We start from the raw sequence: 21,324 nt of genomic DNA, 5'->3' as shown, positions 1-21,324 counted from the left end.
GAATCCCAGGCCAGAGTCTCAAGGGATAGTAAGATGATGACTAAGGAGGGAATTACAGGCTTGGGGTGATACCAAAATAATCCAAAAAAAAAAAATATATATATATATATTTTAAAGAGACATTTGTTTCTGCCTCATTCAATTTAAGCATCAACAAAGATTGTTTCTTTAGGTTCCTAAATTCTGTTTCTGACCTACTCTGCTTCCTTGAGACAATGGGTTTACAATAGGTGTACAGATGCTCATGTGGCCCCAAGGGAAAAAGAAGAACTAGAAAAAAAGCCCATTATTAAGATACTACATTTGAAGATCTCTTTTATTACATTTGAAGATCTCTTTTATGGCTTTTATTGCTGGTCACTGTTCTTAGGCTTCTTGAACAAGGTGGGTGCCTCCATGCCCATTCCCACACAGGTTGGGCCTCAGCAGCTAGACATCTAAGGAAGGGCCCTCTGCACTCTACATACTTGACAGGTATCCTCCCTACAGCAACAACAGCCCATGCCATATTAACATGTGCTGCACAGGTGTAAATGAAGTCATTGTGAATTTTAAACAGAGGAAGCTGTTTCTTGACCATCTGAATCTCTTACTTTGAGGCCACAGACACATATTATGACTGTATGGATGTTCTGAAGTGTGGAGTAAACTAGGCTTTGGTCCTGGCTTTAATACTTACTATATTACATTGGGCAACCTAGATAAACAATTGTATACGTCAAATTCTGCTTCTGGAACAACAGGAGTAAGCAGTCAATAAAATTTAGCAATGTTCTAAGCACCATACATCTAATCACTTAACCCTCCCAATAACACTAAATGATAATAAGTTGTTCTATTACCTTCGATTTTCAGCATTTCAAGTAACTACAGGTATAAGGCAGCACAGTAACTTGCAACCTGCAACAGCAACCTGCAGGCACTGGTGTTATTAGGAATTGCAAGTAATACATGTAAAGCATATCATCCTGCCCAGTGCCTGGTACACAGCGGGTGCCCAGTAAATAGTAGCTTTACTATGTTTTGGAGAATTTGGAGATCCTATTCACAAGCTCTATCGCTACCTGAATCCCATACAGGTGACCTTGTGGGGGGTGATCTTTGCTTCTTCGGACCTCAGAACACTGTAAGGTAAGGGTATTTAGGAGCTGAAAGGCTGGAAAGCCCTTCCAGAAGTGTTGAAAGCCACTGACCCTTAAACTTCACCTCCTGGTTCCCTTCATGAATTCTCACACAGGGGAGAGTCTTGCATTGCACCAATATTTATTGAACAGTGACATGTCCTGGGCCTGTAATAAATATTCACTGGCAATCCACTAAGAAGATGAATCAAAGGTGGCTAGGCTGGGGATGGTAGGGGTTCTCTGAAAACAAACAAGATACTGTATAATGTGTGTAGAGACAAATACCAACAAGGTGCACACCAGAGCTACTCCAACATGGAAAATGCATCTAAGTGGGGGATGAAAAACGCTTCACAAAAGACATAACATTGAGTCTTGAAGGATGAGAATGTGAAAGTAAAGAGGGCAGAGACCGCATTGCAGTCCAGTTCACAACCAAGCCCATTCATCTGCTTCTTGAATTTATTCTTTTTATAAAGACTCTCCTAGAACCAAATTTCTATAGCTCTGCTGTTTTACCCCAGAGATTGCTACGTGCTCTTCTTTCCAAGGCTTCCTGCGTCCTTTATGACCTCCCTCCCTCATTCCTAGTCCTCTCTACTCCTCCCCACCACCCACTGGCAGCATGCAGGGATACACGCGTGCGCGCGCACACACACACACACACACACTCACTTCCAGAATGGAACGAATGGCAGCTGAATGCAGTATCACTCACATTTACACCTGCCAGAGATGCCATCATCAGATCTCCCCCTCGTGGCCTCACCAAGTAAGCTGAACATTACAAATATTGCAGAGTTATGCCCTGAGACTGATAAGGGACTATAATATGAAAATGTGCAGGGGTGGGGTGGAGGCGAGTCAAAAGGCGCCTATGCAGCCAGCTATGATAGCGCCACTGCACTCCAACCTGGGTGACAGGGCAAGCCCGTCTCTTAAAAAAGAAAACAAAAAAGGAACCTAGAAGTTACCATTTTTATTTGTCTATTTAAAAAACAAATTTTTAAAAAAGAAACAGCACTAACCCCAAAAAAGAAAAGGAGGAAGGAGGCTAACAGAGTAAGAGACAAAAGGGGAGAAAAAAGATCCCAAAGCAAAATCCATCAGCCGTGTTTCAGGTCGGGCCCAAATGTTGCTGCCAGATTAAATGACCCACCTTCACTCTCAAAAGCTGTGGCACCTGGAACAAGTGACCTCATTTCCTCAAGAACAACAAATTAAAGGGAGAGAGAGATTAAAAACAAACATGTTTTATCAACCCAACCGGTATTAATGTATAGACCTTATTTGAAAACATGAGACTGACAGTAGGGGAAATCTGAACATTTAACTCATTATGTTATCAGTATCACGGGTATGTTTTCTCTAAATAGAATTCACAGCTTTTAAAAATTAATACTGTGCTGGACGTGGTGGCCCACGCCTATAATCCCAGAACTTTCGGAGGCCGAGGCAGGCTGATCACTTTAGGCCAGTAGTTTGAGACCAGTAAGGCCAACATGGTGAAACCATGTCTCTACTAAAAATACAAAAATTAGCCGTGTGCAGTGGCACATACCTGTAGTTCCAGCTACTTGGGAGGCTGAGGCATGAGAACTGTCTGAGTCTGAGAGGTGGAGGTCGCAGTGAGCCAAGATCGAGCCACTGCACTCCAGCCTGGGTTATAGAGCCAGAATCTGTCTCCAAGGAAAATAAAAACATTAATACTGACAGGCCAGGCGTGGTGGCTCACTCCTGTAATCTCAGCACTTTGGAAGGCTAAGGCATGGGGCCAGAACTTCAAGGACAGCCTGAGCAACATAGCGAGACCCCATCTACAAAAAATAAAAATTAGCTGGGCATGGTGGTGCACACATGCGGTCCCAGCTAGTGAGAAGACTGAGGCAAGAGGATTGCATAAGCCCAGGAGTTTGAGGTCACAGTGAGCTACGATGGCACCACCACTGAACTCCACCCTGTCTCCACCTTCCACCCCCCAAAAAAAGGTCTGAGATTTGCTTCACTTGGAGTAAAGGTGTAAATGAAACAAAATTCACCAGGAGTTGATACTTCTGCAATTAGGAGAGGCTGCATAGAAGTGTACTGCATATTTTCAGGACTCAAAAAAGCTACTGTTTACCTGGGTTTCATATACACACTGATATTTACCATACTAGAAATTAAAACAAATTTTACATTAATTCATTTAGAAAATTATACAATCATTACATGTTAACAGAAATAAAATTTTTATGAAAATTGTATTTTACAAATTGAAAAAACTGTGAGAAAAGTGGCACTGCTTTCCACTTCTGCAAATGACTTTAATATCTGGCTTAACGGGAGTCAACACAGTTCTCATAACTCAATTCAATCTGATGCAATATCACATATCATGTAGTATCTGGAAAGCCCCACTGCACACTGGTGAGAAAATGAAGACAATAATGTCTCGGTTTTTACCACGGTACTACTTTTCGCCTTGGAAACTCCCAGGAAGGGACTATGATCTAGGGATCCCTAGATGACAGTTTGAGAACCGCTGTGATAGAGCAAAGTCTATGGTGGTAAACAAGAATTTCCTTGACTTAGCAAGATTTCTATGGTCCTCTTTATTCTGAGGTGAAATCAAAGTCCCAAGTTGACAAAAAGAACATCATGTCACCCCGAACACCCTTCCTGCACACCACACCATCATGAAGAAAGGGTCTCTATGTAGTATGGACTGGTCAAAGTGCCCTTAGACATTCCCACAGCTAAATTCAGGACAAGCTGTGAATGTGCAAGATGTACTTCTAGACTGCTGATCCCTAATAGGAAATCAATATGCTGGGTCTCTTGATAAGCAATTTTCTTTTAAATTAAATAGGGGAAGAAAAAAGGAGGATAGATTACAGTATAACACGGAGAGTGAGGCTAAGCTGAAATTGTTTCAGTTGTGTGTGTGCACACACACAGGTACCCACAAATACTGGGTCTCAATTCGAAAGTTCTTATTGCAAATAAAAGTCAAAATTAACAATAACACAATTCCCTCAGGTACAAGGCACAGATTATCAAAGTGTTTATAAAGAAAGAAAATGGGAAGAAAAACCACGTTTGAAGAGGAAGTAAAGGTGGTGACTAAATTAAGTTAAAAAAATCAAGTTTTGAAATTGTGGTATGGTCTTCATTAAAGAAAAAAAATGAAATTATACATACATACGAATACATACAAAAACTCTAAAAGCATCTCCTCCAGCAAGGGATTTAGGCAGGCTCGAGTGCAACTTATTACTTTATTCCTTTCTGGGCTGTTGAAATTCTTTGACAAAGGGCAGGGATTGCTTTCAGAGTTTAAAACAACAGCAACAAAAGACATTCTTTTTTTTTTTTTTTTTTTTTTAATAACAAAACTACCTCTGACCCATACTTTGCTCCAAACAAATATTAACTCAAAAAGCAGTTGGTGGGAGTGGTGGCTCACACTTGCAATCCCAGCACTGTGAGAGGCCAAGGCAGGAGGATCACACTTGAACTCAGGAGTTTGCAACGTGCCTGGAAAATAAAGCAAGGCTACAAAACTACAAAAAAAAAAAAAAAAAAAAAACACAAAAATTAGCCAGGCGTGGTGGCGCACGCCTGTAGTACCAGCTACTTGGGAGGCCGAGACAGGAGAATTGCTTGAACCCAGAAGGCGGAGGCGGAGATTGCAGTGAGCCTCCAGCCTGGTCAAGACTCTCTTTTAAAAAAAAGAAAAAGAAAAAGGAGGGGGTCATAGTGCTCACTTTGGCAGCTCATATATTAAAACTGGAACATTACAGAGAAGATAACATGTCCCCCGTATAAAGATGACATGCAAATACGTGAAGCTTTTCTTTTTAAAGTGATCACAAGCAAAATGTGGGGGAAAAAAATTATAAAACTCCAAGAGGAAACACAAGAGATAATCTTTCCAATCTTAGGTTATACAAAGATTTCCTAGGACACACAAAAGGATGAATGATAATACCTTGGGTTTCACACAAATCAAAAAGGATTTTTTTTTCCAGTTTTTTTTTCTTTTGAGACAGAGTCTAGCTCTGTCCCCCAGGCTGGAGTGCAGTGGCCCAACCTTGGCTCACTGCAAGCTCAGCCTGCCCGGTTCATGCCATTCTCCTGCCTCAGCCTGAGTAGCTGGGACTACAGGCGACTGCCACCACACCCGGCTAATTTTTTGTATTTTTAGTAGAGACGGGGTTTCACCGTGTTAGCCAGGATGGTCTCGATCTGCTGACTTCATGATCCGCCCGCCTCAGCCTCCCAAAGTGCTGGGATTACAGGCGTGAGCCACCGCACCCAGCCTTTTTTATTTTTTGACAGAATCTTGCTCTGTCACCCAGGCTGGAGTACAGTGGCACGATCAGCTCACTGCATCTTCTGCCTCCAGGGCTCAAGTGATTCTCACGTGGCCTCCAGAGTAGCTGGGATTACAGGCGCACACCACCATACCCGGCTAATTTTTGTATTTTGAGTAGAGAGAGGATCTCACCATGTTGCGATATGCCTGCCTCAGCCTCCCAAAGAGCAGGGATTACAGGCGTGAGCCACCACACCCAACAAAAGGAATTTTCTTTGAAAGGCCGTGTTAAGAAATGTTACAGGCTGCCTTGTGTCCCCTAAAAAGTCTTATGCTTAAGTCCAAACCCCTAGTACCTCAGTATGTGACTGAATTTGAAGATGTGAAGTAAAAGGACAGCAGTAGGGTGGTCTCTGAGCAATAAAGTTCAAGACAAAAGATGACAAGCTTGCTGTCAAGGGAAAAGCACCGAAGAGAGAAGGCCAAGCCACATATCTATTATGGGTAGGCCAAGAGGGCAGGATTTCCCGGTGCTGTAGCACACCCAGGCTAGGCTAGGGTGAGTCACACACACACACCCAGCTCATTCCTGTGATTGTAAGAAAGAAAAGGAAAGAACAAGACACAGCTAATCCTACACAGTTAAGATACGCTTAATGGATAGAGAAGGCAATGCGGGAGAAATGCATTTGGGAAACCAGGCTGTGCCTGCATGTCTGGCAGGCAAAAGCCCACCACCCACACAGATCTAAGAGGTTTCGTACCACAGAGTGGAAAAGAAAAACAGCCAGAATGAATGTGTCAGGAAACCTACAACCAGAATGTTGTGAGGAAAAGTAACCTACAGTCCTGGTGTTTGCTACCTTAGCATTTGCTAGAATGAGCCTGCTGCTACGACCAAATTGCATACAGTCCAATCTCAAATGAACCAGATAATTCAGAACAGCTTGGAATTTTTCTCTCTGGTTTAAGAGTATGCTGTTATGTTTATATTATGGTTATGCCTAATATTCTGGAATTTGGAATTCAGGGGGAAAGTTTTATTTTGTTTGAAGACATAATTTGGAAGTGGTTTAGGAAATCAACTATCTCCTCTTCTCTATGCTGAAATCACCCCTACTGCTACCCCCGGGTTCACCAACTTCTCATACAAAACATCACCCCCAAAATGAGCTGTTGGCTCCCTAATTTGCTGTTTGGCCAAATGACTTAAAGAGAGAAGTTTTGGGTCAGCCAGTGGCTTAGTGCAGATATTCCCTGACTCCTGGCTAAAAATATGGCCCAGGTATTTGGGTTTAGACAAATCTCTGAAATCTAAGCATTTCTCATGTCATTAAAACTCATTAAATCCTTGCAGGGTAGGTAGATGCTACCAGTATCTCCCACTGGAAGAAAAGGAATCAGGGAAGAATGTTAAAGCACACACCTAGCCGGTGTATCCAGTGCTTCCTGTACACAGACAAAACACACTGGGTGATAAAACATTTCACAGGAACTTGCAAATCAATAATTGGTCCAGAGAGTGATGAATAGTGAATATGGCTTGCATAGCTAGGACTACAGGAGTGTGTCACCACGCCTGGCGAGTGCCCTCTAACCAAGTCTCAGAATCAGAAGCACAGAAGCCTGTGCACCTTTTCCTCACTCTTATTGCTCCTTGAAAACTAAGCTCCAACAAATGACCCTATGATTCTACAAGCCTGTTTGGATATTTGAAATTACAATTACGTGTTTTTCATGCTACCAAACAGGAGCTATGCAGATTTCCCATTCTCCCATTAACCACTAGACACTAAATCTAATACTTAAAGAATTCATCCAGGCTGGGCGCGGTGGCTCACGCCTGTAATTCCAGCACTTTGGGAGGCAGGCGAACAACCAGGTCAGGAGTTGGAGGCCAGCCTGGCCAACATGGTGAAACCCCGTCTCTACTAAAAATACAAAAAAATTAGCTGGGCATAGTGCTGGGCAGTGTAACCCCAGCTACTCGGGAGGCTAAGGCAGGAGAATTGCTTGAACCTGGGAGGCGAAGTTTGCAGTGAGCCGAGATCACACCGCTGCACTCCAACCTGGGCGACAAAGTGAGACTCAATCTCAAAAAAAAAAAAAAAAAAAAAAAAAAAAAGGATTCTTCCAATTATAAAATTAGATTGCTATTCTAACTCACACTCTATTATTGAAGTCTCATATCTTCAAAGACAGCATTTCTCTTGTTTGTTCTTGTTAACTTACTTAGCCACTGACCCAAAGGAGAGTCAAGCAATTGGCTTGTAAATACGAGGAGAAACTGAAGGAAATCATGTTCTCTAATGACAAGTTACGAAGTAGATAAACCCCCTGACAGTCAGTCTTTGGTTCTGAATAGAGAACTTGATTTCACTGCCACCCACATTTAAGAAACAAAGCAGAAGTAATAAAAAGCTACAAACCATGTTTCAAGGCCCAATCAAAAAGGTTTACAGACTTGTTAAATATTTCCTGGTCAAACATCATTTGAATTGCAGGTTCCCATTAATGAAATATGTGCCGCAATTAATATTCCAAAACACTCATGTTAGTTCATTAGTTCATAGTTAGCCTCAGTTACAGAGTGGACAACTCACAAACAACTATTAATAATTTCATGATTTTTCTTTGTGATGTAAAAAAATGACATTCCCTTCATTCCCTTTATCCCCACAAGAAGGTGTATGATTATACTGATATTAAATCAGTATACTGATTATACTGATATATAGTATATATATCATGGCACAGGGCCAGGTGTTTTGTAATTGATAACACTGAGCAATCAGACTGTTGAATTCTTGCACAGATCTAGTTATTTTCTTCCTAAAATTCTTTTAAGTTCCTGGCATTTTCAATCTGCTCACAACATACTAACTACTGCAAAATAGTACTTGTAATAATGAAATCATTCATATGATACACTGCCTCCCATACCCAAATTCGAATTCTAACATTTCATAAAACTCCCAAACAAGATGAGAAAATGCACCAATATCACAAAATTACTACAAACTGCAAGTCATATTTCACATGCAAGTTTAACTCACACACACACACACAGAAAGAGAGAGAGAGAGAGAGAATGAATCATATTCTGGCATGGCCATGGCTGAAAATACTATAGACTGGTCTCTACATATATTGCATATGAAAATGAATTAGAGGCCATATGGTTAACTCCACAAATGAAATACAGTAATTATTTCCTATATTATCCTTTCTGAATAACATCTAATCTAGGTACTAAAGAAGGATTCCTGATTAGATAAGAAGGAAACATTTGGGTCATTAGCTATGTAGTTTCATCTTCTTTAAGAACTGCATTGTAATGAATACCAGATGAATTTAAAGTACAGTAGGTTTCAAAATAAACTACAAATCACATTTATGTATGCTTTTGATAATGAACAGTCATCATTTCACCTACTTCAAACCACTTAAATCCCCCAAAGCTACCAATCCACTCTAATTTGTGTAAAGTACAATCACTGAGTTTCTTAATTTTTCTATTCTCACACTTACATTCTACGAACTACCTAATTAAATGTGAAGTCTTCCTCTTTTCAACTGGTTATGATGGAAAAGAAACAGAGTTAACCTTACTTGAATTACCGGCTTATAACTAACACCTTACCTGTGTCTTAACTGAATACTAAGGCACTGGAATTGTAGAGGACATTAACACTGTAATACATTTTCCATTCTCTTCACAAGCTTCCACAACCACAGTCTCTTCTAGTCAGTTTTTGTTGGATACCGATCCACACAGATCAGAAGCTATTCGGCTCACCATGGTAAATATTTGAAACATACTAATAAAACAATGGAAGAAACCGGTAAGATAAAAGTAACCAGGTTCTACTAATACAGACTTGTCTACTTAAAATTACTTGTATTTACATAGATACACTCCCTAACAAGAGTATGGCTGAAATATCTCAGTGCTTAGCTCCAGTTCAAATAAGGAAAGAGTCAAGGGGCTGAACTTCTCTGAAATCGAAAGATAAATGATGCAGTGAAGCAAGAAGCCTTGATGACTGCATCAAATTTGCATAATTAGTTTAAGAAGGACCCACCACTATTTTAATTTACATAATCTGCAACCATTGATTAGGTAGTTTTTCATCATATAAAGTTAAAGGGCCATCCTCAGGTTAAACTTTTCCTGCTTCTCCCTCAAACACAGATCTCATTTCCTAATTGTGTTCCAGAAACTATGGACAGACCGGATGCAGTGGCTCATGCATGTAAAGGGTGAAGCAGTTGGATCACTTGAGGACAGGAGTTCAAGACCAGCCTGGCCAACATGGTGAAAGCCCGTCTCTACTAAAAACACATACACAAAAAAATGGGCAGGGCACAGTGGCGCACACTTGTGCTCCCAGCTACTCAGGAGACGGAGGCACAAGAATCGCTTGAACACGGGAGGCAGAGGTTGCAATGAGCTGAGATCACACCACTGGACTCCATCCTGGGCAACTGGCTTGAGGGAGACTCTGTCTCCAAAAAAAAGAAAAAAGAAACACAGAAATTCCATGTCACTCAGACACAAAATGGCCACTGCAGAACCACAGAGAGGAAAAAATTACAAAAGATATGCTGACTGTCAGAGCAACTCTTTTAAAATTATTGTTCAAGGCAGCACAGCTTCTCATTGGTCCACCAACTTCAAACCTTGCCATGTTTCAAGACAGAATGAAAGATCTGTGCTCGTCTAATGAATCTCTTTGATAACTTATAGCATTCCAAGCATGTTATATACATATGAGACAGACAGCATCCTCTCTCCCTGCAAGAAAGTGAATAAGCCATAAAAGCTAGCCATCCTACTTACTTTCTCCGTAACTACAAAAGGCCCACTTTTATTTTTCATCTGCTACCCTAGAAAACTGATTGGACTGAATGTCTAGGCTGCTTCCTTATGTCCTTTTAATGAAGCCAGCCACAGTAAAGAAAACAGAAATTAGCGGGAAGTGCAGAGCTCTTTGCCACTGGGATTCACAGCAGCCTTTGGACAAGCCATTATGGTTGTCTGGCTCCAGCCCTCTTCCCAATAACCACCACCCCCTTTCTCGCCTACCCCACACCACCCTCCAAGATCAAAAGCAGCACTTACTGTTTATAACATCCTGAGCAATCCGGGAATCTCAAGAGGCTTTTGTTGCCTTTCCCACCCCTCATTGTTTCTGCTCCAAAAAATGTTTTTTAATGAGACAAGCCAGTCCTGAAACAGTCACACCAGTGAATCCGGCCTGCCTCAAATGACAATCCTCTGAGATGCCTTGTAAGGAAAGGGGAGGGGGGTGCCTCCAGTGAATGTCAGAACAAGAGCGTGTGGTTCCCAGCCTGCTCACTCCCAGCAACTGCACAGTTGCGGGGCTGCAAAGGCAGCTTTTCTCCAGATGGCAGCAACCACCATCACCAAAGCATAAACAAAAAACAACAAAAACCTGGAAGTTCTTGCTTCATGGAAACCATTCTAGGTATACGAAAACAAAGACCTGCCTGTTTCATGTAGACAACTATGTGCCTCATCCCCCTGCACCTCACTGCTGCCTCCCTGTCCTTCTCCAATTGCCTACATCTAACATGCTGGCTGGATCCACGTGTCCTCCAGCTGGGCCTTGGAGTTCAGCTTTCTCTTTGAAGTTTAAATACAAATGGAGAAGTCCTATTTGTTTAATCTTTTTTTTCTTTTGGAAAAGGAGTTTTGCTCTTGTAACCCAGGCTGGAGTGCGGTGGCGGGATCTCGACTCATTGTAACCTCTGCCTCCAGGTTTCAAGTGATTCTCCTGCCTCAGCCTCCCCAGTAGCTGGGATTACAGGCATGCGCCACCATGCTTTAATCACTCTTATTCTCACGGCTGATATATTCACTAATCTGGAGCAAACTCAAAACCTAGCAACTTCAGTGAACCCAGGCAAACAGACTAGCCTCTACCTCACTGTCTGTCCTCACCTCATCTGCTGGAACTTGCAGGCACTGCTGGCCAGCAACAAACACAGCAGAAGAGGAGACGACTAAATACACCAGTTTTGTGGGAGCATGTCTGGTATTAAAGAAACAAACCCTGGAGGGATCGGCTCTCCACACGCCAGCTGTGTGCAACGCCACCCAAGGGTGCATCCACCCTGAAGATGAAGGGTGTGCAGCTAAACAAACACCCACGCAGCCATTGCATTTTCTGAGATTCAAAATTCTCAACAAGAGAAACTCCAACTAAAACTCAAAAAAGATACTGCAGAACCAGCACCTCCGAGACGCAAGAGGGTACCTTCTGGCAGTGGACTATGGACCCATCAGTCACAGGGCAAGCATTCAGGTACCTTTGGGGAAAACTCACCTTTACTGATGAAGTTCAACCTCACTTTAAGTTCAAAAGGCAAGACTCCAGGTTTACTGAAGTACAAGGTAAAAATTTCCTAGGGAGTTTTGGGGGAAATTACTCTTACCACAATGTCGGTTGAATACCCCAGATTTCAAACAAAACTGTATTTCTACCTGCAAACCTATGCATCACCTTTAAATGACTCTCAGTTATACAAAACCATAACCATAACCACCTCGGGAAATCAAACTATTATCCTAAATGAGACTTGCATTTTCCTGCAAAACAGAAAAAACTGACATGTTAATATTGTCTGTTGTGTTTCAGATCGATTATTTTTCAACTGGTCCTCAGAGCTATTTCTTACCCCTTTCTCAAGGGGATTTCACAGACAGACAGGAAGAAATTATTTCTGATGAAAAAAAATTCTACTGCTAAATAGATAAAATCAAATTAAGTACATGCAACAAAGTACCAATTCTAATTATAAATAACTGATGGGACAAGAAGCACGAAATCACAACCCATTATACTCAAGACTGTCTACAAGAGATTCATTCTAGACCAAACATACACTCATTGAAACCCCACAGCAACTCTATAACAAAGATACTACTATCCCCATTTTACACAAGCAACTTGAAGCACAGGCTGGCTAAATGACTTGCTCAAGGTCATTCCACAGAGAGAGCTGAGATTCAAACCCAGGGTATCTAGCCGTAGTCATCCTATTAACCAAATCATACTGCTTTCAAAGCTGTGTTAAAAACAATAGCTGTGGGCCAGGTGCGCTGGCTCTTGCCTGTAATCCCAGCACTTCAGGAGGCCAAGGCAGGAGGATCATCTGAGGTCAGGGGTTCAAGACCAGCCTGGCCAACATGGTGAAACCCCGTCTCTACCAAAAATTTTTATAAAAATTAGCTGGGCATGGTGGTGGGCGCCTGTAATCCCGCAATCTGGGAGGCGGAGGTGGCAGTGAGCTGAGATCACACCACTGCACTCCTGCCTGGGCAACACAGCGAGACTCCATCTCAAAATAAATAGCAAGAACAGTTCAAAATTTCTTCACTTCTAACCAGCACAAGCATAAGGACTACTGTCCTCAGCAACACACCTCACAATGATTAAAGACATAATCTTCATTATGAAACACTCCTAACTGGCCACCTCTGTAGGGTAGCAACTACATTTGAGAAAGAAGCATAGAATCTGGCCGGGTATGGTGGCTCATGTCTGTAATCCCAACACTTTGGGTGGCCGAGGTGGGCAGACCACTTGAGTTCAGGAGTTCATAAAACCCTGTCTCTATACGTGTACCTGTAGTCCCAGCTACTAGGGAGGCTGAGGCAGGAGAATCGCTTGAACCCAGGAGGCAGACGAAGGTTGCAGTGAGCAGAGATCGTGCCACTGCACTCCAGCCTTAGCAAGAGTGAGACTCCATGTCAAAAAAAACCCATAGAATCTGTATTTCACACATGTTTTCAAGCCAGCAGACCCCACTTCAGTGGTACTTTTCGTATTAGTTGAGAAAATACTTAAGATAACATTCGTGGGATGAAAAAAAAAGGAAGCAGCACCCGTGTAAACTTTGTTCTTTCTAATCTTGGTTCCAGCTTATGCCCTCAGTCACTTTAAATCAATCTGAAGACAAAGAATTTGGAAGTCATCACTTACTTCTTTCATAAATTTGGGAGCCCTAAGAAACTCATGTCTGAAATCACTAATGAACGTACTAAACGTATGGACGGCACACTGGGCCCAGTTAGCACACACTACAGGACTTGCTTGCTTCATTAACGCACTTTCCCAGTTCTGCTAACAATTTTAACAGAACTCTCAAGTTGAAAAAACAGAATTGGGCAAAACACCACTCATTTATTTTGGTAACTTCAGGACAACCACAACTTCTGGGGATTTGCAGCCTAAAAGCGACCTGAAGCAGCTGAAGATATTTCACTTTTTTGACCATATCTCATCTCAATTATTCAGGTATTCCAGTCACACTCTAGATACGTGACTACTTCTAAATATGTAAGTTTTCTGTGTTAAAATGGCAGACTGAGCACTTGACCCTATGTTTTACTGACTGCACTATGATTCCCACAGTAAAGATCAAAGCTACATGAGAGAGACTGGAGTTCTCCAAGACAAGGCAACAGGTCACATAAATCTTGGAAAGCCAGCTGGTATAGATGGGCATCAACCTTGCTAATTCATCCATCATGGGTTCAAACAGCATTCTAAAGGGACATCTCTCATCCTCCCTAGTCCTGTAGATTGTCTACTACCTGGCAGCTGAAGGAAGTTGTTTGCAATAAAAACATGTCTAAACTCTTCACTTATACACACTGAGAATTTTTGGACAAGCACGTTGCTCTTCTATTTCCTTTTGTTCTTCATTAATATAGGTATTATTTATTATGTAAAAATTATTTCTGAGACAAAATACTATTCAAAACATATTGCTGAGGATGAAATATTCTTTGATTTTAGAAACTGCATAACCCAAACCTGATTTTCCAATACATAAAAATATGGAATGCTTCACAAATTTCCATGTCACACTTGCATACGGGCCATGCTAATCTTCTCTGTATCGTTCCAATTTTAGTATATGTGCTGCTGAAAGGATCACTCTTCTGTTTCTTCTGAAAGGCTTTTCTATAACGGCAACTCCGACTGAACACACCAGGCTAAGTATGTGCATATTTTTTGGTTTTACTGAAGTAGTCGGGAAACCAACAGTAATAAAGGCAATTTATAATAATTCACTGATTATTGCTGCCCATTCATTTCACAGTCCCCAAACCTTCCCTAACCTACAGTGTCTACCTCTGGCATCTATGTACCACGGATTGTCTGTGACACTGTTCCAATGCAAGTTTCCTCTCTCCTCTCACTCAAGAGGCCTCAACTGTATCTCCAGGGTTCTGTCCGCTTCTATACACAAGCACCAAACTGATTAAACTATGTCTAATGTATGATTTATAACTAGCTCCCAATGTCATTTATTAAAACTAAGACCTGCCTATAAGAACTCTAACACCACAAATCATAATTTGAATGACAGCAAATTTCAAAATGCTATTTACTTATTATTCATTATTTTAACAAATACTTAAGTACCACATGCCAGGCACTGTTTCCAGGTGCTTGAGGTAAATTTATAAGCAAGAAGATTCACCTCAAGAACAAAAAGATTCTTGCTCTTCATTTTTTTAAATTATTGTATTACTTTATATTCTAGCAGACAAAACCAAAACCACATAAATAGCAAAGTATTTGAAGTAGTGGCAAATGTTATAAATAAATGGGCAATTTGACAGAATCACAGCAGGAGAGCACAGGAGTCGGGGAAACAGGAGCCACAGCAACCTGCAGAGTAGACCAAGATTAATTTGAATACGGCCTCTGCCATCCACTAACTGAGCTTAATCTTAAGCCCGTCCCCTTGACCTTATCTATGAACAGGAGCACTGTTCATGGCTACCCAGAATTAGAAGGACTCAACATCAGGACACCTTTGGCCTTGGGTCCAGATGCAGTATCTTCTCCCCAAATGAAGAGATAAAAACAAAAGCAGCACCTCCATGAGGGCTTCTGGACAGCCATGGGCCAGCAGAAGGTATAAGGATATTTGGGGAGAGACAGGCCAAAGATAATTACCAATGTCTACTCTCCTAGACCCAGGGCAGGGATCATCTGCCCCTAGGAGAAGAGGTTTAGATGACAAATGTATTTAAGATCTGCAAGAAATCTCCCCAAGTGAGAAGAAATTCATTTTCTAATAATTGGTGCTTAAAATGCAGTTAACTCCACAAGTTTCTATACATCAGCCAGAGAGTGTTTCCACCAAGACTTCCTGTTCTTTTCCAGATTTGCAAGTCAAAACACTAATGCCACAAGAAAAATACACCATTTCTGAATCTGTACGGCACACCGCAAATCCCACAGTGCTCTCAAGGACAGCATGCTGCCGTGGCACCAACACCCTGCCTGCTTAGATGTGAACAGCAACCCTGGCTCGGCTCAGTGTTGGCAGCAGACTTCCCAGAAAAGCTGGCACTCTTCAAAATGGGAAGTCACCAATGAAGAGGCACAAATGCAAGACCCTGTCTGTACTGCTTGTGCAGTACCTCCTAGGGCTTGGGGAGCTGGGACATGTAGTGACTATAAACCCAGGCTACCCTACCCCAACCTCCAAACACTGGTTCTCAGCCACAGCGCTTTCTTCATACAACTAAAAATGAGATGTTACAGTGTACACACTCAGGCACACACAGACAATAGAATGGGACTTTCTCATCCATGAAAACTGAGGTTTTTCCTGTTTCCTTGGGGTGCCATGGCTCCTTGCTATTCTAAGTCAACATATTCTCCCTAACCATCAAAAGGAGATCAGGAAGCAGAGGACAGGTGTCCACTGCCTAACTCTGTAACGTACAAAAAACCTCCGACAGCAATCCATTAACAGCACTAAATTCTTTTCTAAGAAGATTGTTTAAAAACAAGCAACATAAACGGAAAGCTCCCACAGACTTTATGGAAGGCACTATTCTGAAACTGGAGGCTGCAGCTTGGTTTGCAGGAAAGATGCTGAACCTAGAGAACTCCAGTGTTTCGTCGGAACAAGGCTTGGGTCTGTCAGTATATTTGCTTGTTTTGTCCCCTAGTGGGGTGGTGAGGGGTAAAGCTAAGGGCAGAATCTGGCTGGATCATCTCTCAGTTACTAGGTTCTTTCAGTGTGAGTGAAAGATAAGGTTGCTTTAATGCCCACTTGAGAAAAAGACTACAGGGAATAACGAAAGGACCAGGCCAGGCTTACAGGGAAAAAAAGAAACACAGACAATGAGCGAGTCACAGGAAGAACGGAGAGGGGAGGGGAGGTGAGGGGAGGGGAGGGGAGGGGAGGGGAGGGGAGGAGAGGAGACTACTGCACCATAACAGGAATGAACAAACCATACACACAACCTGGATGAATCTCAAAGCAAAGTGAAGGGATGTAGACACAAAAGTGCTTCCATCTACACTTTTAGGCAACGCTAATCTACAGTGCAAGAAAGCAGGTCGGCGTTGGCATGGGAGCACAGGACAGGAGCACAGGGGAGCTTTCTCCGGTGACAGGAGGTGCATATATTGATGGGATGGTAAAACCCAGATGTGTGCAGTTGTCGTAAGTTATCACAGTGTACACCTGAAATGGCTGCATGTGTAAATTTTACTTCAATAAGATTGTTTTTTTAAAAATCCAAACTGAGGCCGGGCATGGTGGCTCACGCCTGTAATCCCAGCACTTTGGGGGGCCGAGGTGGGTGGATCACGAGGTCAGGAGTTCGAGCCCAGCCTGGCCAAGATAGTGAAACCCTGTCTCTACTAAAAATACAAAAATTAGCCATGTGTGGTGGCGGACACCTGTAATCCCAGCTAGTCGGGAGGCTGAGGAAGGGAACTGCTTGAACCTGGGAGGTGAAGGCTGCAGTGAGCCAAGATCGCACCACTGCACTCCAGCCTGGGTGACAGGCCAAGACTCCATCTCAAAATCAAAACTGACTTAGGTTTTTGTTTTTGTTTTTTAAATCTAGAACAGTAGGAGTGCATATGTAGAATGAGCTATGACAATTTTTTAGGTTAAATTGATTTCTCTAGAAAGTAGCCATCCAAATTAAATAAAAGTTAATGCCAAAAGCCACACCTCTGGCAATACAATCCAGGGACCTGGTTCAAATGTGGAAAATTTCCCCCAGTTTCATGTGGTTAATAGTGACTTATTAAAGAATATTTTACAATACAAACTCCCTTTTGGGGCTTAGGGTATTAAGAGGAAAAAAATTTTTAAGGAAAATATTAAAAGAAAAAAGAAAAAAAAACGGTTACCTTTTTTGCAAGCCGAATCAGAGTGCCACCTGTGGCTTGTGTTAAGGAATTTGCTTTTGTGTTGTGCAGAAAGGCAGATCGAATATTCACCTATGGGGGAGAAAAGGCTTGCTCACAAGTCTTCAGACTTTTTCTTTTTCTTTCTTTCTTGAGACGGAGTTTCGCTCCTGTTGCCCAGGCTGGAGTACAATGGCACGATCTCGGCTCACCGCAAACTCCGCCTCCCAGGTTCTCCTGCCTCAGCCTTCCCATGTAGCTGGGATTACAGGCAAGCGCCACCATGCCTGGCTAATTTTGTATTTTTAGTAGAGATGGGGTTTCTCCATGTTGGTCAGGCTAGTCTTGAACTCCCAACCTCAGGTAATCAGCCCGCCATGGCCTCCCAAAGTTTTGGGATTACAGGCATGAGCCCAGCCTCTTCAGACTTTTTCTAATGTGAAAGTGTACCAGAGAGACTCACCATGCTCACGACTGGTACAAGGTGGTGTGAGGCTGGTAATTGGCACTGCTAGGGCTTACTGGATTAGGAGCAAGGGTGATACGAATCCTCTAAGATTCCAACTCCTACTGTCACAAGCCCCATTGATACGCCACGCGAAAGGGTCTCTGAGACCAACAGCTTATTATAGAATTATTATAGCAACTATCTCACTGCAAACGTGCCATGTTAGCCCTGGAACTAAAATACCCACATCCCAAAGGATGTGAAGTCCTCATATTCACTCTATGAGGGTGCCCATTCCCACAAAGGGACTGGGCAGGCAGCCGTGAGAAGACAACTGAAGAGCGAACAGGGCACCAAAAATTAGAATGAATTCCCAGAGTTGGAATCAGCCACCTCCAGCCCACAAACCAAAGTCAGCTCAGTTTCTGGCACGAAATTATTTACAAGTCATCCTGGCAGGAGTCACATCCAAGATTTATTTTAAGACAATAATCTTGGTCTAAATCTCAACTTCCAGAACTGGGCCACCAAAGAGCCAAGGGGGGATGGGAATTCTGGAGATTGAAATCCCATCTCCTGGAAGATCTCAGAACACTTAGGCCCATCCCATCTCTGCACCTGCAGATAGATGCTTAGGTAGAAGGGCATCCCCTTCCCTCCAGAACTACCCAGCAAGAAATCCAGAGGGGACCATGACCCACAAACAGGGGAGAAGAGAGGAGGCCAAGGCATTCACAGCCTAGCTTGTGCCATCTTAAGAATCCCTACAGTAGAATTCAGGGCCATCCTTGTTTAATTCAGCTTGCATTTTCCTATGTAAATCACTATTTCTGTTATGGTTGGAGTAATGTGGGAGAGGGTGATCTATTAATGCTATCTACAAAGGGTAGGTTCAACAGACCAGTTCCACTGTGACTAGTCATTTGTAAAGAATACTGATTTTCTTAATTTCATTCCACAAACAGGCTATGGCAGGAAGTATCATTTTTTCTACTGTTTTTCTTCTGCAGGGTTTTGATAAAAACTAATATTCATGTATTTTTACATAAATCACATGCTTGTTTTGCTCTAACCAGTAGCAGGAGGCAAAGGCATTTGTGCGGCACCTCTGGAAATTAAATTACCTATCTGGAATTCATCTGTTTCACCAGAGACACCCAGCCCCAGCCCATCCAGCCAACCTGGGAAAGCCTCCCTGGCCTTAAACTCATTAAGAGTCCAAAATCCACAGCCTTAAAGCAACAAAGCAATCTGTTTTCCCGCTGCTTCCCTGACTTTCTTCTTTGGAAGAGGAGGCTTTCTAGGTACCATTTTTTTTGTTTATTACAGAGTAATACATGTTTCCTGGAGAAAATATAGATAAGCCTTATATCCTGAGCATCCGTCCCTCTTCCTAAACTCTTCCATGCCACTTCTCACCTCTGGGCTTTCCACTTTCACTTTGGAACACACTGCTGGCCAATCCCATCTTCACCTGGCTAATCCCTGTCCTTCAAGTCTTCTTTCATCCCTCAGTGTGGATTAGTTGCCCCTCCCACCTGTGCCTACACCACCACTTCATTTGTCAAAGCATACATATATATATATACACACACATACACACGTTTATATATGTATGCTTATATATGTATACATATATTTACTAAATTTTCCAAGATAAGACAAAAAAATTAAACTGTAAATACTGTTTTCTCACTTGCTTTTTTCACTTACTTTATGTCAGTCAACATTCTTGCTACCATTTCATTTTAATGACTGCACGGAACAGATGATCCGTAATTTAACCAATCCCCTATTGGTTTCCATTTTTCACTGGGATACACAGTAAAATACTTACTACACATCCTTGTGGCCAAATTCCTAGAAGCAGGGTGTCTGAGTGAAATGGATGCAAAATATCATACTACTTATAGTGCATACTAGATGCTTAAAACATGGAATGTCAATTTTTAAAGACACTAACACAGTCTCCACATAGAGAATAATGAGGCACCTGAAACCTTCATAAAAGAAATGACTGAGGGAACACAGGATTTTTAAGCCCAAAGATGATGAACAATGAGTCTGATGGATGAGAAATAATGTTTAGTTCCTTCCGAGGTCAAAAATGGAACACAATGAAAGAAATGGAAAGAGGTATTCTGTTAGTTAAATTCAAGACAATGGAATTTTCCCAGAGATATCCAACATCAATCTTGCAGCTACTTAAACTATTCAGGCTGAGACAGGAAGTAATCCTGACAGGGGAAAGATATTGGGCCAGCTTCACAGGAAGGGCAGTCAGTCAACCAAAAAGGTCACTCATGTTCAACTACTACGATTTCCACCCTGCAGGGGACTTCCCCACTGCACTCTTTCAAATTAAACTTGAGAAAGGCCATGATTAAATTTTCCTATATTAGCCTAACTATTATCCAAGCACATAGCCTATTTACTGTTCACAAAATATAAGAAAACCAATTTCACCAGTAAGCAAAAGTCATGGTGGATCAAACTGCAGATTCCATTAGTGACCATGGTACAGCAACGTGTTTTTACAATTTCTGTCTTTTCAAAGTAGGGGGAGTCTGGCTTATCCTCACATCTCTTGGCTCTCACAGTAATAAATATATAATAAGATAATAAGAGCAGATGAGGCTAATGACCGCATTTGCTGTAATTACCTAATCTCTTTGTTTTTAAGGAAGGAAGGTATTCAGTAGATCAACTGTCACTATTTAACCACAGGGGAGAAAACAGGACTCTCTCTTTCTGGATTTCTATCAATGTTTATATGCAAGATTTTAAAGGGAAGTAAGGGAATGAAGAAAGCATTACATTTAGGCTTCTGTGAAAAGCCATTATCTTTAGAGAGGCTGAGTTGAGGGAAATGACAAACAGCACGAACATCCAGTTCTTGGTGACAATAAATAAGGCTCCAGATCCAGATGGACTTTGAATCTGGCCCCTCTGGCTTCTATTCCCACACAGAATCACTTTCAAATCGCCCACCTTCTAAAAGTTCATTTATAAACCTGCACTCCATCACAGAAATGATATTTAACATGGCACTTGTTCCAAACCAGCACAAAGGAATTAAACAAAATTCACTAGTATAATAATGAGAAAAGAGGTAAAGGATTAAGGAAGAGGACTAGAAGCTGCTAAGGGGTGAGGGCATTCCCTGCACCCTTTCAGAAAACCAGAAAAATTTAAGGAGGAAGAACTGTTACCAACCATTCTGTGCATCAAGATTAGAATGGA

General features: G+C 42.0%; 1 protein-coding gene and 2 non-coding genes across 9 annotated transcripts in view; 1 reads left to right on the top strand and 2 right to left on the bottom strand.

Annotated features, from left to right (window-relative positions):
- The window catches only part of JARID2 (jumonji and AT-rich interaction domain containing 2), a 278,177-nt gene that overhangs the window by 194,910 nt on the left and 61,943 nt on the right, over nucleotides 1-21,324 (bottom strand). For 2 of the 7 annotated variants that reach the window (XM_054491180.2, XM_054491181.2), the window contains exon 1: nucleotides 9,068-9,493. The exons of the other annotated variants lie outside the window; for them this stretch is intronic. The gene's annotated coding sequence lies outside the window, so the exon portion shown is untranslated. Of the gene's footprint in view, nucleotides 1-9,067; nucleotides 9,494-21,324 lie in introns of those variants that run through there. 7 annotated transcript variants of the gene reach the window in all.
- Nucleotides 4,866-4,971, top strand: LOC129039717 (U6 spliceosomal RNA). Its single transcript, XR_008503433.1, has one exon. It is a non-coding gene; the product is annotated as a U6 spliceosomal RNA (small nuclear RNA).
- Nucleotides 14,291-14,397, bottom strand: LOC129039679 (U6 spliceosomal RNA). The gene has a single exon (XR_008503400.2). It is a non-coding gene; the product is annotated as a U6 spliceosomal RNA (small nuclear RNA).

Source organism: Pongo pygmaeus, chromosome 5 (assembly GCF_028885625.2).
Source record: "Pongo pygmaeus isolate AG05252 chromosome 5, NHGRI_mPonPyg2-v2.0_pri, whole genome shotgun sequence".
NCBI lineage: Eukaryota > Metazoa > Chordata > Mammalia > Primates > Hominidae > Pongo > Pongo pygmaeus.
This window is presented reverse-complemented; position numbering and strand designations above follow the sequence as displayed.